Source organism: Oncorhynchus keta, chromosome 34, assembly GCF_023373465.1.
Source record: "Oncorhynchus keta strain PuntledgeMale-10-30-2019 chromosome 34, Oket_V2, whole genome shotgun sequence".
NCBI lineage: Eukaryota > Metazoa > Chordata > Actinopteri > Salmoniformes > Salmonidae > Oncorhynchus > Oncorhynchus keta.
The window spans coordinates 36,444,693-36,459,100 of record NC_068454.1 but is presented as its reverse complement, the minus strand read 5'-3'; the positions used below and the strand labels follow the sequence as shown (position 1 = coordinate 36,459,100).

Sequence of the window (14,408 nt, the reverse complement as noted above, 5' to 3'; positions counted from 1 at the left end):
CTAACCCACATCAGGGGGGGCGAAGGCCCACAGCGCACTGTGTGCCACTTCAGCAAACATCAACAGCAACCTACACCACCAACTGCCATACACCGTAATGTAAAAGAGCACGAGAGGCTCTTGCTGCTTCACTGAATCTGATTTTGAGCTGCAGAGCAGCTTCCTATCAGCTATTCTCTGGCTGCTATAGCCCTGCTCAGCTCCATCTCTCTCTCCAGGTGGTAGTGGTGAGGGCTTTGATGTCATGAACAGGATGCTGGATGAGCCTGGAATGTGAAAACCGTGTGAGTGTAGCACCTGAACCAACAATCACCAACTGCTCATACTCGCATGCATGAAGGCATCTGCACTCTTAAAAACCCCGAAGGGTTCTGCGGTTGTCTCCACAGGAGAACCCTTGGAAGAACCCCTTTTTGTTCCACGTAGAATCCTTTTCACATAGGGTTCTACATGGAACCAAAAAGAGTCTACCTGGAACCAAAAAGGGTTCTCCTATGGGGACAGCCGCAGAACGCATTTGGAACCCTTTTTTCTAAGAGAGAAGGCCTACAATAGCTATCCCCTAATGTGCTCTTTAGATTATCTGATCTCATGGCTTTGTCTGGTAGGCTACATAGCCATGCCCAACAGGAAGTAGGTAGAATAAAAACACAACATGCTGGCTTGTGAAGTCTAAATATGGTTCCAACTCCTCACTAATCAGCCAGATGTTGAACTCATTATTTACACTTGAACTTAGGATACGTCCATTCTCATTGTGGTTTAATGTAATGAAAGGTCTGGTATAATTTTCAGCTTTTCTGAAGAAGGCATATTGATCCTCTGAGTGCCTAAAACGAACATCTTACCATAAACTATTTTACACACATAGAGTGGAGAGTGGAATAGGCACAATGTTATCCAAGATCCATTTACAAGTGTGTGTGCAGTATTCCATTCCAAGAAATGCTTTAATTGACGCGAATAATATTGACGTGAATATACATTATTCAGGTTAAGAGGAAATGTTGAATCAATAATCAGTGCTTAGGCTAGTAGGGAGTATAAATAACCAATGATAATGACGTTAGCAGCACAGAAAGGTCTTTGGGAGACGCATGCAAATGGTAAGCATACCATACTAGCCTATAGATTTATGTAAATTGAGTGAGTATAGGGAACAGAGGAGGTACTGTCGATGTCTGGGGGAATTCTGGGTCTGAAGCCATTAGGCTTAATACTCTAGTGTTTTCATCTGTACAATGCATGGCCTTTCATGGCATTCAGCTCTTCTGCTCATGTATTTCCTGGTTCTCAACACACTAAAAGGGAGCACATGGTTCTATGGGGCACGGCAGGCTCAGCTGCTGTTTAAACACTAACAAAACTGCCGTGAATGAGGGAGAAATACAGGAAATCAGAAATAATGACCCTGGGTGATGAACAGGAGCCTCAATTCGCTTTACTTCTCAAAGGAAGGTGGAGCAGGTGCCGACTGCTGAGGGAACGGGGTGAATAGGGGTGAGGGCGTGATGTAGCCCCCCCTCATTAGAAGAAAGGAGTGTAGAGATCTCATGTACTGTAGCTCTGATCTCTTCATGAGGTGTAGAGTAGTTCTCTCTGTCCGTCTTTGGTTCTGTTACTTTCACCTGGTGGGTTGGTGTGACAGCCGTGTTCCTACTGTGAAATGTTAAGCATTGGTGGAGTTCCATTCCCTTTCACACGTGGACTCGACCCCTGGTCCACCCCTCTGTTGGCTCTAGCCCTCAATGCACAGCTGTTCTAGAAGAATGGCAATGGTGGAGGCCTTCTTAATACAAGAGGGCAGTGCTGGATTTACAGGGGTAGAAAACTTTTAAAAGTTATACCACTGTTTAGAAATAATTCCAGCTCTATTAACAGAATAGGATTTACGCCGGCTTTAGAGAATTTAATTTCACAACGATGCATTATTCATGTTTCACCCACCTAATGCCAAAGTCACCCTTAATATGAGGCAGATGTTCAATGATCAATTTACATAATATAATATTAATATGTCATATCACACATTGTCTCAGGTTACATTGTGAGAGGAGAATAAATAGTTGCCTTCAACGTTAGGCTATTTGGAAGAGATATCACAGAATAACAAGAGAAGATTTGATGTTTTCCATTGGAGTAGCCTAAACCCTCCACATCAAAAACAGGAAACACAATACATGATCTACCGGCCAATAAAAGTACAAGCTCACGAAACAGAGTGGCCATTTTTGTGATGTACTGTATCTGGTGGCAGCTCGGTTCATAAATCTTTGTTAGCGCGGCAGCAGACATGGAGCGGATAAATTAGACTAATCCCAGTATAACAGCATGTGCTGTGCTATGCTGGCCACCCCACCCACACACTGAATGTTAAACACCACGCAATAAACAAAACAGCCCGAAATGCTGGGGAGTGGCCTGAGCACAAAAGATACAATTCATATTTGCTCCTCAGTACTGTTTGGGATACAGGTTAAGGGGATTAAAAGTGATTCTGAGGACAGTGCGTGTATTGTCTTTTTGACATGTTATAAGCCTATAAGCTTTTGTCCCGTACCCAGAAGCAGAATAAACATTTGTATTGCTCACCACACTTCACCATTCTGGTGTCAGCCTTGTTTAACCACCTGAAACATGAAGTCTTCAAGTCTCATTTCCTCCCAAATGTGTCAGGAGGGAATTAGAACTAGATTCAGTTTCACACTGAGCTATGTTGACAGCCATTCAGTAGGCATGGAATGCGTGTTCCATTAATATTCCTGCTGCTGCTTTCAATATCTCTCAGGGATGTCATCTAGGGCTGGGCGATATGGCCAAAAAAAATCCTATTTTGAGTTTTTCAAAATTATGGTCAATTTACGATATAATGCTTTCTCTAAATAATCTTTATTGTACAATTAAAAGATAAAATACACTGCATGTAAAACAATCAGCAATAATGTAATGAATTTAGAGCTTGTGAAATTATAAGCAAAATATAGCCTTCCACAATCATAAGACCTACTGATATTTTAATTATTTCATCAAAATAGTTTAACCTGCTTTAAAAAAAAATCCCTGATCTGGATTTTAAGTTAGTCTATGAAAATGCCCTTTTTGTTACAAATTTAACCGGAACCACGCATAATGCACTTTCACTAATAATGACTAACTTCTTGTAGCAGGCATTTAAGAAAATGAGCACAGGTCTCATAAACAATCTTTCAAATTTGGCTTGGCACCTAAAACACCTAAAATCTAAAACAATCTCTCAAATTTGGCTTAGCACCTAAAACCCTCACAAACTTTTACAGATGCATCTTGTCAGGCTGTACACCGCCTGGTACGGCAACTGCACCGCCCACAACCGCAGGGCTCTCCAGAGGGTGGTGCGGTCTGCCCAATGCATCACCGGAGGCAAACTACCTGCCCTCCAAGACACCTACAGCACCCAATGTCACAGGAAGGACAAAAAGATCATCAAGGACAACAACCACCCGAGCCACTGCCTGTTCACCCCGCTATCATCCAGAAGGCGAGGTCAGTACAGGGGAAATCAAAGCTGGGACCGAGACACTGAAAAACAGCTTCTATCTCAAGGTCATCAGACTGTTAAATAGCTATCGCTATCACATTAGAGGCTACTGCCTATATACATAGACTTGAAATCACTGTCCACTTTAATAATTGGAACACTAGTCACTTTAATAATGTTTACATATCTTGCATTACTCATCTCATAGGTATATACAGTATTCTACACTATTCTACTGTATCTTAGTCTATGCCGCTCTGAAATTGCTCGTCCATATATTTATATATTCTTAATTTCATTCCTTTACTTAGTGTGAATTGGGTATATGTTGTGAAATTGTTAGATATTACTTGTTAGATATTACTGCACTGTCAGAGCTAGAAACAATAACATCTGCTAAACACGTGTATGTGACCAATACAATTTGATTTGAAGCACAAGCCCACGTGCTAGTGAGTTGCCAGCTAATCTTTATACACTATGTACAAAAGTATGTGGAAACCCCTTCAAATTAGTGTTCTGATATTTCAACCACGCCCGTTGCTGACAGGTTGGCACATTCATAGGATGACAACTTTCCAACAGGTCAATTCGTAAAATTTCTGCCCTGCTTGAGCTTCCCCGTTGCTTTAATTGTGAAGTGGAAACGTCTCTGAGCAACAACGGCTCAGCCACGAAGTGGTAGGCAACACAATCTCACAGAAAGGGACTGCCGAATGCTGAAGAGCGTAGCGCATAAAAATCAAGTGTCCTCGGTTGCAACACTCACTACTGAGTTCCAAACTGCCTCTGGAAGCAATATCAGCAGAAGAACTGTTCGTCGGGAGCTTCATGAAATGGGTTTCTATGGCCGAGCAGCCGCACACAAGCCTAAGCCCACCATGCTTAATGCCAAGTGTCAGCTGGAGTGGTATAAAGCTCGCCGACACTGGACTCTGGAGCAGTGGAAGCGCATTCTCTGGAGTGATGAATTACGCTTCACCATCTGGCAGTCTGACGGACTAATCTGGATTTGGTGGATGCCAAGAGAATGCTACCTGCCCCAATGCATAGTGCCAACTGTAAAGTTTGGTGGTGGAAGAATAATGGTCTGGGCTGTTTTCATGGTTCAGGCCCCTTAGTTCCAGTGAGGGGAAATCTTAATGCTACAGCATACAATGACATTCTAGATGATTCTGTGCTTCCAACATTTTGGCAACAGTTTGGGGAAGGCCCTTTTCTGTTTCAGCGTGACAATGCCCCCGTGTGCAAAGCGAGGTCCATACAGAAATGGTTTGTCGAGATCGGTGTGGAAGAACTTGACTGGCCTGCACAGAGCCCAGACCTCAACCACATCGAACACATTTTGGATGAATTGGAAGGCCGACTGCGAGCCAGGCCTAATCGCCCAACATCAGTGCCTGACCTCACTAACGCTCTTGTGGCTGAATGGAAGCAAGTCCCTGCAGCAATGTTGCAACATCTAGTGGAAGGTCTTCAAAGAAGAGTGGAGACTGTTGTAGCCGCAAAGAAGGGACCAACTCCATATTAATACCCATGATTTACCCATGATTTTGGAATGAGATGTTCGACGAGCAGGCGAGCAGGTGTCCACATACTTTTGGTCATGAGGTGTATTTCAAGTTTAGCAAACTTGGATCTATTTGCTAGTTAACAGGGCAGAACAGTTGAATTGTTATGAACACACCCGTCTCTCCATTTCCAATTGTTTGTACAGTGTGCTAGCCTATCCACTTTGTTCAGATGTTGAAATCAAGTGGCCTACTTTATTTCTCAGAATGAGAATGAGTTGCCAATTGCTTATACAATTGTGTTTTATGCTTATTGCACATTTATAAAACACAGACTAGACAGCGAGTATAGCGGTACGTGGTATCGCAATGCCATCCACCAGAATCAATGTTCATTGATACTCCTGTTTTAGTAGGGTCCGTGCAATCCGGGATCCTTGGGATGTCACTACCCCATTGAAGTTGACATTTAAAATGGTTAAGGTTAGGGTTAAGTAGGGTAGGGTAGGGATGTGCCAAGGATCCAGAAATTGCAATGACCATTTTAGTAGGCTCTGCTCTTCGCACAATCTGAGGAATTGAGACATACAAAGGGTATAGTTAAAGTTTTGATCTGTATCAAAAGAGGTCTTAGGTGATGGACGCCCCCACCTTGGTGGTGTAGAGCAATTTTGGAATTTTTAAGACATTTTCTACAATTCTACAAATTGGAGCTCCATGGAGCTGAGAAATGTTTGCGGTTTTAAAGCACATTTCCTGCAAATCTAAATATTTTGCCATGGAGGTAAGAGAAAAAAAAATCAGTTATAAAACAAATTTCCTGAAATTCTATACATTTTGCCATAGCTAATGCTATGTTATTTTGCTCAAATATAATATCAAAATCTATACTGCTAAATGTATTGTTTTTGGAATTTTCAATTCTCCCTGACTTTTGGTGATTGTTAGTTCTCAAAGATGATATTATTTAAAACTATATCTGCATTATATTTTCTACATAAATTTATAGCAGGTTTTAATCATTTAAGTCAACATTGAAAGCATCCCCCCAAATATATATATTTTTACACTGTTTGGACTTAGGCGACCTGAAAAAACTCTTAGGCGGCCAGTCCAAGGATTTCAATGGCAGAATAATCCCTACTACAGTAAAATAATGTATCAATGTGTTTCAGTGTCTATATGACGATTCTGTCAACAAATGGGGCGGGTCAATGCAATAGTCCGGTGGCCATTTGATTAATTGTTCAGCAGTCTTATGGCTTGAGGGTAAAAGCTGTTAAGGAGCCTTTTGGTCCTAGACTTGGCGCTCCGGTACCGTTTGCCGTGCGGTAGCAGAGAAAACAGTCTATGACATGGGTGACTGGAGTCTCTGACAATTGTATGGGCTTTCCTCTGACACCGCCAAATATGTAGGTCCTAGATTGCATGAAGCTTGGCCCCAGTGATGTACTGGGCCATACGTACTACCCCCTGTAGCGCCTTACGATCAGATGCTGAGCAGTTGCCATACCAGGTGGTGATGCCACCGGTCAGGATGCTCTCAATGGTGCAGCTGTAGAACTTTTGGGAGGATCTGGGGACCCATGCCAAATCTTTTGTCTCCTGAGGGGGAAAAGGTTTTGCCGTGCCCTCTTCACGGCTGTCTTGGTGTGTTTGGACCATGATAGATTGTTGGTGATGTGGACACCAAGGAACTTGAAACTCTCGACCCGCTCCACTGCAGCCCCGTTGATGTTAATGGGGGCCTGTTCGGCCTGCCTTTTCCTGTAGTCCACAATCAGCTCCTTTGTCTTGCTCACATTGATGGAGAGGTTGTTGTCTTGGCACCATACTGCCAGTTCTCTGACCTCCTCCCTATAGGCTGTCTATTGTTGTCGGAAGTCCAGAATCCAGTTGCAGAGGGAGGTGTTTAGTCCCAGGGCCCTTAGCTTAGTGATGAGCTTTGTGGGCACAATGGTGTTGAACGCTGAGCTGTAGTCATTGAACAGCATTCTCAAATACTGCCCTTCGCCTCCTTGGGCACAAGAACTACTATGGAGCTTATTAAGGAGTTAACTCATAGGCTGTCTGCCATCCCTGAGAACCCTGCTTACCTCCTCCGGAGAGATATTCTGGAGATCCTGGTACCTGTCGGGGCTTTCTTTCTCAGTGCTCGCTTATTTTTGAGCTACAGCCATCTTTGTTCCCTTCGGACCGATCGAAGATAGCGTGTATTATTACGCTAATGTCGGGAAGGGCGCTCTCCTGGGCTACGGCTGTTTGGGAGCAACAATCCACCCTCTGTTGTCATCTGGAGGAATTCATGGTAGAGGTGAGGAAGGTATTTGAGTCTCTGGAATCTGGGAGCGAGGCGGCCAGTAAACCTCTTGCTTTAACTCAACTCCCATAGTGTGGCAGACTACAAGGTTGATTTTCGCTCGTTGGCCGCCAAGAGTTCCTGGAATCTGGAGTCTCTCTTCGATACCTTTCTTCACAGATTATCCGAGGTGGTGAAGGATGAGGTCGAGAATTGCAGGTGGATCTTGACTCCCTCATCACCCTCACCATTAAAATTTATGGACGCTTAAGGGAACGTAGGAGTGAGAGGAGGCTTGGCCTCAGGCACACTCATTCACCCGCTATGGGTCGCTCACTTTTAAAGGAATCCGGAAGTTCCTGAAGGCAGTTTTCCCGAGAGGATTAGAAGCCACCTGAGCTCCCTCGTGAATTATCAACGATGGTTGAGTTGGATTCTCTTGAGCCTATGCAATTGGGAAGAGCTAGGTTATCGGTTGGGGAACGCTCACGTAGGTTGAATTCCAACTGTTGTCTGTACTGTGGAGGGGCAGGACATTACATACCTACCTGCTCTGTTATGAAACCTTTGTGTCTGGTGGGTACAAGTACTTTGGTGAGTCAGACTGGGAGTTCCCTAATTCCCATCACCCGCACACCTTTCTTTGGTCTCCCCACAGCACAAGCACAATCTAAGTCTCTGAGTGCTTATTTACTCTGGGGCGGATGAAAGTTTTATGCATACTACTATTGCTTCTGAGCTAGGTATTCCCATTCAACTGCTCTCGATTCCCATGGATGCCAGTGCACTGGACGGCCGCTCAATAGGTGGAGTCACGGATTTCCAGTAACCACAGTGAGACCATACAGTTCCTCCTCATTGCATCTCCCTATGTTCCTGTTGTCTTGGGGTTTACCTGGCTTCAAAAACATAACCCTGTTATGGACTGGACCACAAGCTCCATCATGGGTTGGAGCCCATTTTGCCATTCCCACTGTCTTCAAGCAGCACAGCCTTTCCCCAGACGTCTTCCTCGGGGCGTCAGCAAGGCTTTGGATGTTTCTGTCATTTCCACTGAGTACATAGAGGAGTCTCTGGCTACTGGGGTCGTCTGTCCGTCTGCATCTCCTGCAGAAGCAGGGTTTTTCTTTGTGGAGAAGAAGGACAAGACCCTGTGTCAGTGCATTGACTACCGGGGACTGAATGACATTACTATCAAAAATCGTTACCCCCTACCACTTCGGCATTTGAACCTCTCCAGGGGGCCACCATTTTTTCCAAGTTGGACCTTCGGAATGCCTACCACCTGGTTCAGATACACGAAGGGGATAAGTGGAAGACAGCCTTCAACCGTTTGGACTCACCAACACCCCTGCTGTCTTTCAGGCTTTGGTAAACAATGTGCTCCGGGACATGCTCAAACGTTTTGTGTTCGTCTACCTTGATGACATCCTGTTTTTTTCCCGGTCTACCCAAGAACACGTTCTACACGGGCAGGTCCTTCAGCGCCTCCTGGAGAACCAACTGTTCGTGAAAGCTGAGAAGTGTGAGTTCCACAGCTCTACAATCGCTTTTCTAGGATATGTCATTGCTGAGGGTAATGTCCAGATGGATCCTGGAAAGGTGAAAGCAGTGGTGGATTGGCATCAACCTACGTCAAAGGGTGCAGTTGCAACGTTTCCTAGGATTTGCAAACTTAATTCGGGTTTACAGCACCCTGACAGCGCCCCTCTCGGCACTCACTTCTCCCAAAGTACCGTTCAGAGGGTCTCCTGCTGTCAACAAAGCCTTTGTGGACCTGAAGCATCAGTTCACAACAGCACCCATCCTCATCCATCCGGACACGTCGCATCAATTTGTGGTTGAGGTGGATGTTGGAGCGGGGGGCATCCTGTCCCAGCGATCTGCCCAGGACCAAAAGCTTCATCCCCGTGTCTTCCTGTCTCATCGTCTCAATTCTGCAGAGAGGAACTATGATGTAGGCAACCGAGAACTCCTGGTGGTCAAGATGTCATTGGAAGAGTGGAGGCACTGGCTGGAAGGAGCAGAACAGCCATTCTTGGTCTGAACCGACCTTAGAAATCTGGAATATCTCCTTACAGCAAGCGCCTTAACTCCAGGCAGGCACGGTGGGCTCTGTTGTTTACCAGATTCGACTTCACCATTTCCTACCGCCCATGGTCCAAAAATGTGAAGCCTGACACTCTCTCTCACCTATACAGTTCCTCTGCCACACCCTCGGTCACCGAAACCATTCTCCCTAACTCATGCCTAGCAACCACTGTGAATTGGGGTATTGAGACCCTGGTTCACAAGGCACAACGCTCCCAGCCTGGACATGAAAGGGGCCCGGCTAACCGGTTGTTTGTCCCCAACTCAGTTCGGTCCCGGGTCCTGGAATGGGATCATTCTTCCAGGCTAACCTGTCATCCTGGTTCCCACCGTACCCTAGCCTTCCCTCAACAATGTTTCTGGTGGCCCACAATGGTTCCGGACGTCTCTGCCTTCGCCGCCGCATGCACAGTGTGCGCCCAGAACAAGACTCCATGGCAAGTTCCTTCTGGCCTTCTTCAGCCACTACCGGTTCCTCCTCATCCCTCGTCCCATATCTCTCTGGACTTTGTCACTGGGCTTCCCCCATCTGATGGCAACACCGTAATTCTGACAGTGGTGGATCTGTTTTCTAAGGCCGCTCATTTCATCCCTTTCCCTAAACTACCCTCTGTCAAGGAAGGCCCAGCTCATGGTGCACGTCTTCCAGATCCATGGTCTCCCAGCGGACATGGTTTCCGACCGGGGTCCTCAATTCTCATCTCAGTTTTGGAAGGCGTTCTGACCTCTTATTGGGGCATCGGCCAGTCTATCCTCCGGATTCCATCCCCAATCGAACGGACAATTGGAGCGAGCTAATCAGGACCTGGAGACAACCTTAAGATGCATAGTCTCAACTAGAGGTTGACCAATTAATTAGGGCCGATTTCAAGTTTTCATAACAATCTTAAATTGGTATTTTTGGATGCCGATTTTGCTGATTTGTCTTTTTATACACCTTTATTTAACTAGGCAAGTCAGTTAAGAACACATTCTTATTTTCAATGACGGCCTAGGAACGGTGGGTTAACTGCCTTGTTCAGGGGCAGAACGATTCAATCTTACAGTTAACTAGTCCAACTAGTCCAACGCTCTAACCACCTGCCTCACGAGGAGCCTGCCTGTTATGCAAATGCAGTAAGAAGCCAAGGTAAGTTGCTAGCTAGCATTAAACTTATCTTGTAAAAAACAATCAATCAATCATAATCACTAGTTATAACTACACATGGTTGATGATATTACTAGTTTATCTAGCGTGTCCTGCGTTGCATATAATCGATGCGGTGCGCATTCGCGAAAAAGGACTGTCGTTGCTCCAATGTGTACCTAACCATAAACATAAATGCCTTTCTTAAAATCAATACACAGAAGCCCAGGTTAGCAGGCAATATTAACCAGGTGAAATTGTGTCACTTCTCTTGCGTTCATTGCATGCAGAGTCAGGGTATATGCAACAGTTTAGGCCGCCTGGCTCATTGCGAACTAATTTGCCAGAATATTACGTAAATATGACATAACATCGAAGGTTGTGCAATGTAACAGCAATATTTAGACTTTGGGATGCCATCCGTTAGATAAAATACGGAACGGTTCCGTATTTCACTGAAAGAATAAAGTTTTGTTTTCGAAATGATCGTTTCTGGATTCGACCATATTAATGACCTGAGGCTCGTATTTCTGTGTGTTATTATGTTATGATTAAGTCAATGATTTGATAGAGCAGTCTGACTGAGCGATGGTAGGCACCAGCAGGCTCGTAAGCATTCATTCAAACAGCACTTTCGTGCGTTTTGCCAGCTGCTCTTCACTGTGCTTCAAGCATTGAGCTGTTTATGACTTCAAGCCTATCAACTCTCGAGATTAGGCTGGTGTAACCGATGTGAAATGGCTAGCTAGTTAGCGGGTTGCGCGCTAATAGCGTTTCAAACGTCACTTGCTCTGAGACTTGGAGTAGTTGTTCCCCTTGCTCTGCATGGGTAACGCTACTTTGAGGGTGGCTGTTGTCGATGTTTTCCTGGTTTGAGCCCAGGTAGGAGCGAGGGAAAGGGATGGAAGCTATACTGTTACACTGGCAACACTAAAGTGCCTATAAGAACATCCAATAGTCAAAGGTATATGAAATACAAATCGTATAGAAAGAAATAGTCCTATAATTATAATTGTTTTCCCCAGTGTATTTATCCCTATGTTTCCTGTCTCTCTGTGCCAGTTCGTCTTGTATGTTCCCAAGTCAACCAGCATGTTTTCCCTGTTCTCCTGCTTTTTGCTATTCTCCTTTTCCTAATCCTCCCGGTTTTGACCCTTGCCTGTTTCTGGACTCTGTACCCACCTGCCTGACTGTTCTGCCTGCCTTGACCATAAGCCTGTCTGCCACTCTGTACCTCCTGGACTCTGAACTGGTTTTGACCTTTTGCCTGTCCACAACCATTCTCTTGCCTACTCCTTTTGGATCATTAAACATCTTATACTCCAACCATCTGCCTCCTGTGTCTGCATCTGGGTCTCGCCTTGTGTCATGATAAAGACGTGAAAAATATATATTTTTGCTAACGTATGATGGGGGTCCCTGGGTCGCCAGTTTGCCTGGGAGGGGATCCCTGGGCAAGAAAAGGTTGAAAACCCCTGCAGTTGACAATGAACGCATGGCCTAGATTTCATCTTTCCAGAAAGTGCCATAGCTAGGCTATTTGGCATATGGTGATTACACCTAGTAGGCTAAACATGTAGGCTAACCTAGGTAAGGCCCAACGAATTAAGTATCCATCCAACTGAATTTGATATTTCCTACTCACTGCCTTTGCATCAAGTGGTGATAATGTAGTGCTGAGCTGAGCTCCTAATCAGCTGAGCTCCTAATCATATGTGATAGCCCACATAACGTCTCACCCTACTTCTCTGTAAGCTAGGAAGCTATCGAGCTTAGCTCCAGGCATCAGCAGCACTGTTCTCTTCACTGCTCTCTCTGTCTTCAGAGGCTTCCTCTGACCCAGCTTCAGCACAGTCTCCTGGGACCAGCCCACAGGAAACAGCTCCTCTCAGCCATATCATGAATGACAGCCAAGCCCCAGCCAGTCAGCCAACACAGCAGTGTTGGTTTAGGCCGAGAGCAGTGGGAAAGACAGGGCCTGACGCCCATCCCTATTTTTGGCGAGGAAATCGGCAGGTCAGTAAGGCAAAGGACAGCTTCTCATGCAGACGATTCGGAAAAGATGGGGGAAATCTGTGGACAACACAAGTTTCTGTCTGCCTTTCTCGTCAATTTGCAGCCAGTCATGAGAAAGTAGTTACTGTCATGCATTTGTTGCTGCTGGGGAAAGTGGAATCACATGCACAAAATGAGGTTAGGCATGTTAGGGCAGGAGGGTGAATCAGGAGAACAGACATGTGACATGCATAAGAGATGCTGCCTCACCAGTTGTTCAGACTTAAGCCTAAGCTCCAGTCAGTGTTTTATTGAAACGGTTCACCTCCAAAAGTACTTTAGCTAGAGGTTGATAAGGGGTACTTATGAAAACAACAGAACAAATCCACAAGCTGAACAAACACGTTTTTTGTTCATATGATATGACATCAAAACTGTAAAAGTGGGCCAACATGGCTAGCCTATCATTCAGTTTACTAAAGAACACATCAATATGTTTTAGGGAAAATGTGGGCTAAATCACAGCGGAAACCACTGTCAAAGTTGAGCCAATAGGAATGTCAGTTACAGACAACACTCGAGGAACTCTTCTTAGACAAGAGGCTATTCAGCAGAACAAATCGTGACATAATCACATGACTGAGGCATTTGTATATTTTCTAACCAGTCTCTTCCCATCCCCCTTCCATCAGCTAACAACAGAGCCTCTCTCATTCTCTCTCCTGTGTGCTCTGAACAGTCCATATAGAAATCATAGGCCTACATGTTTTAGGCTGAGATGTATCACTTAATATCATCACAGATAGTGGTTGATGCAAGCACATGAAAATCCTGATTATGAATCAATATTTCACTTGAACTGCATCAGGAAATCAATTCACCTTAGAAATGAACAAGTTAGCATGCATTACAGTATCCCCTTTCAGGACAGAGGCTGGACAGACTCAGTTGCTATAGTGATGTGCAGAACAGAAGTGATGACATTGAGCCTAGTGTCATTAAAATCAGTTGAAGTGCAGTCTATGAAACCCTATAGTCAAAAAAAACCCTCATTACAAGAGCAACTGTGACATAACAATAGAGACAATATTGGGTGAAATGAAGCGTGTGTGGGTGGGTTGAGCCAGAGAGGATTTTAATCCTGTTTGCCGAGGGCATTAATGTACCCTAGCCCACCACAATATTTCAGAATAAACAACTGAAAAGTTAAGCAAATCATTTATTTTTGGAGCAGGAGTATTACACTCAATATACTGCCCCCAGTTGTAAAGCCTCTTCCACATTCACCTCAAACTAAAATCCATTGCAAGTCTCTGTTCTGAAGGAACCTATGAGTCTTGAGCAGCCTTTCCCCCCCAGGTTCTAATCACCAGCCTCGTGGTGTGATGGCTCCAGTCTCCGAGGGCCCAGTAAGTAGGCTAAGACATTAGATGCATGGTTGGTAGATACAAGCCTTGGAGGACAAGCAGCTCAATGACTGCACTGTTCTGGAAGGAGCTTGGGCAACAGTGTGTGACTCTTTCTAAGATTAATGGCTGGGCAACTAGTGAGGCCCTAAATGTCCTGCCATCCATAGCAATAACAAAAAGTAACTTGCAACACTATCGCCATCTCCATTAACGGCTTGAGGTGAAAATTCAATGGGCAAAATCAAAAGCAACCCATTTTCACCCTCTTAATAAAGGACTCAAACCTATAGAGGCACTTTGGAAAAATAGGTTCTTTGTATCAATTCCTCTTGATGGTTGTCGGAACACCAGCCTTGACCGATAGGGACCAGGCCCTTTGGCCAGCGGAGATAAGGAGATGATTGAACATAAGAATAATCCACGGGGGGAGGGGTGAGAGCTGTGAGAGCTTCTCTGTGGA

At 44.9% G+C, this 14,408-nt stretch overlaps 1 protein-coding gene across 17 annotated transcripts in view; it reads right to left on the bottom strand.

Annotated features, from left to right (window-relative positions):
* Positions 1-14,408, bottom strand: part of LOC118367026 (muscleblind-like protein 2a) — a 36,893-nt gene that overhangs the window by 15,586 nt on the left and 6,899 nt on the right. The window lies entirely within an intron of this gene.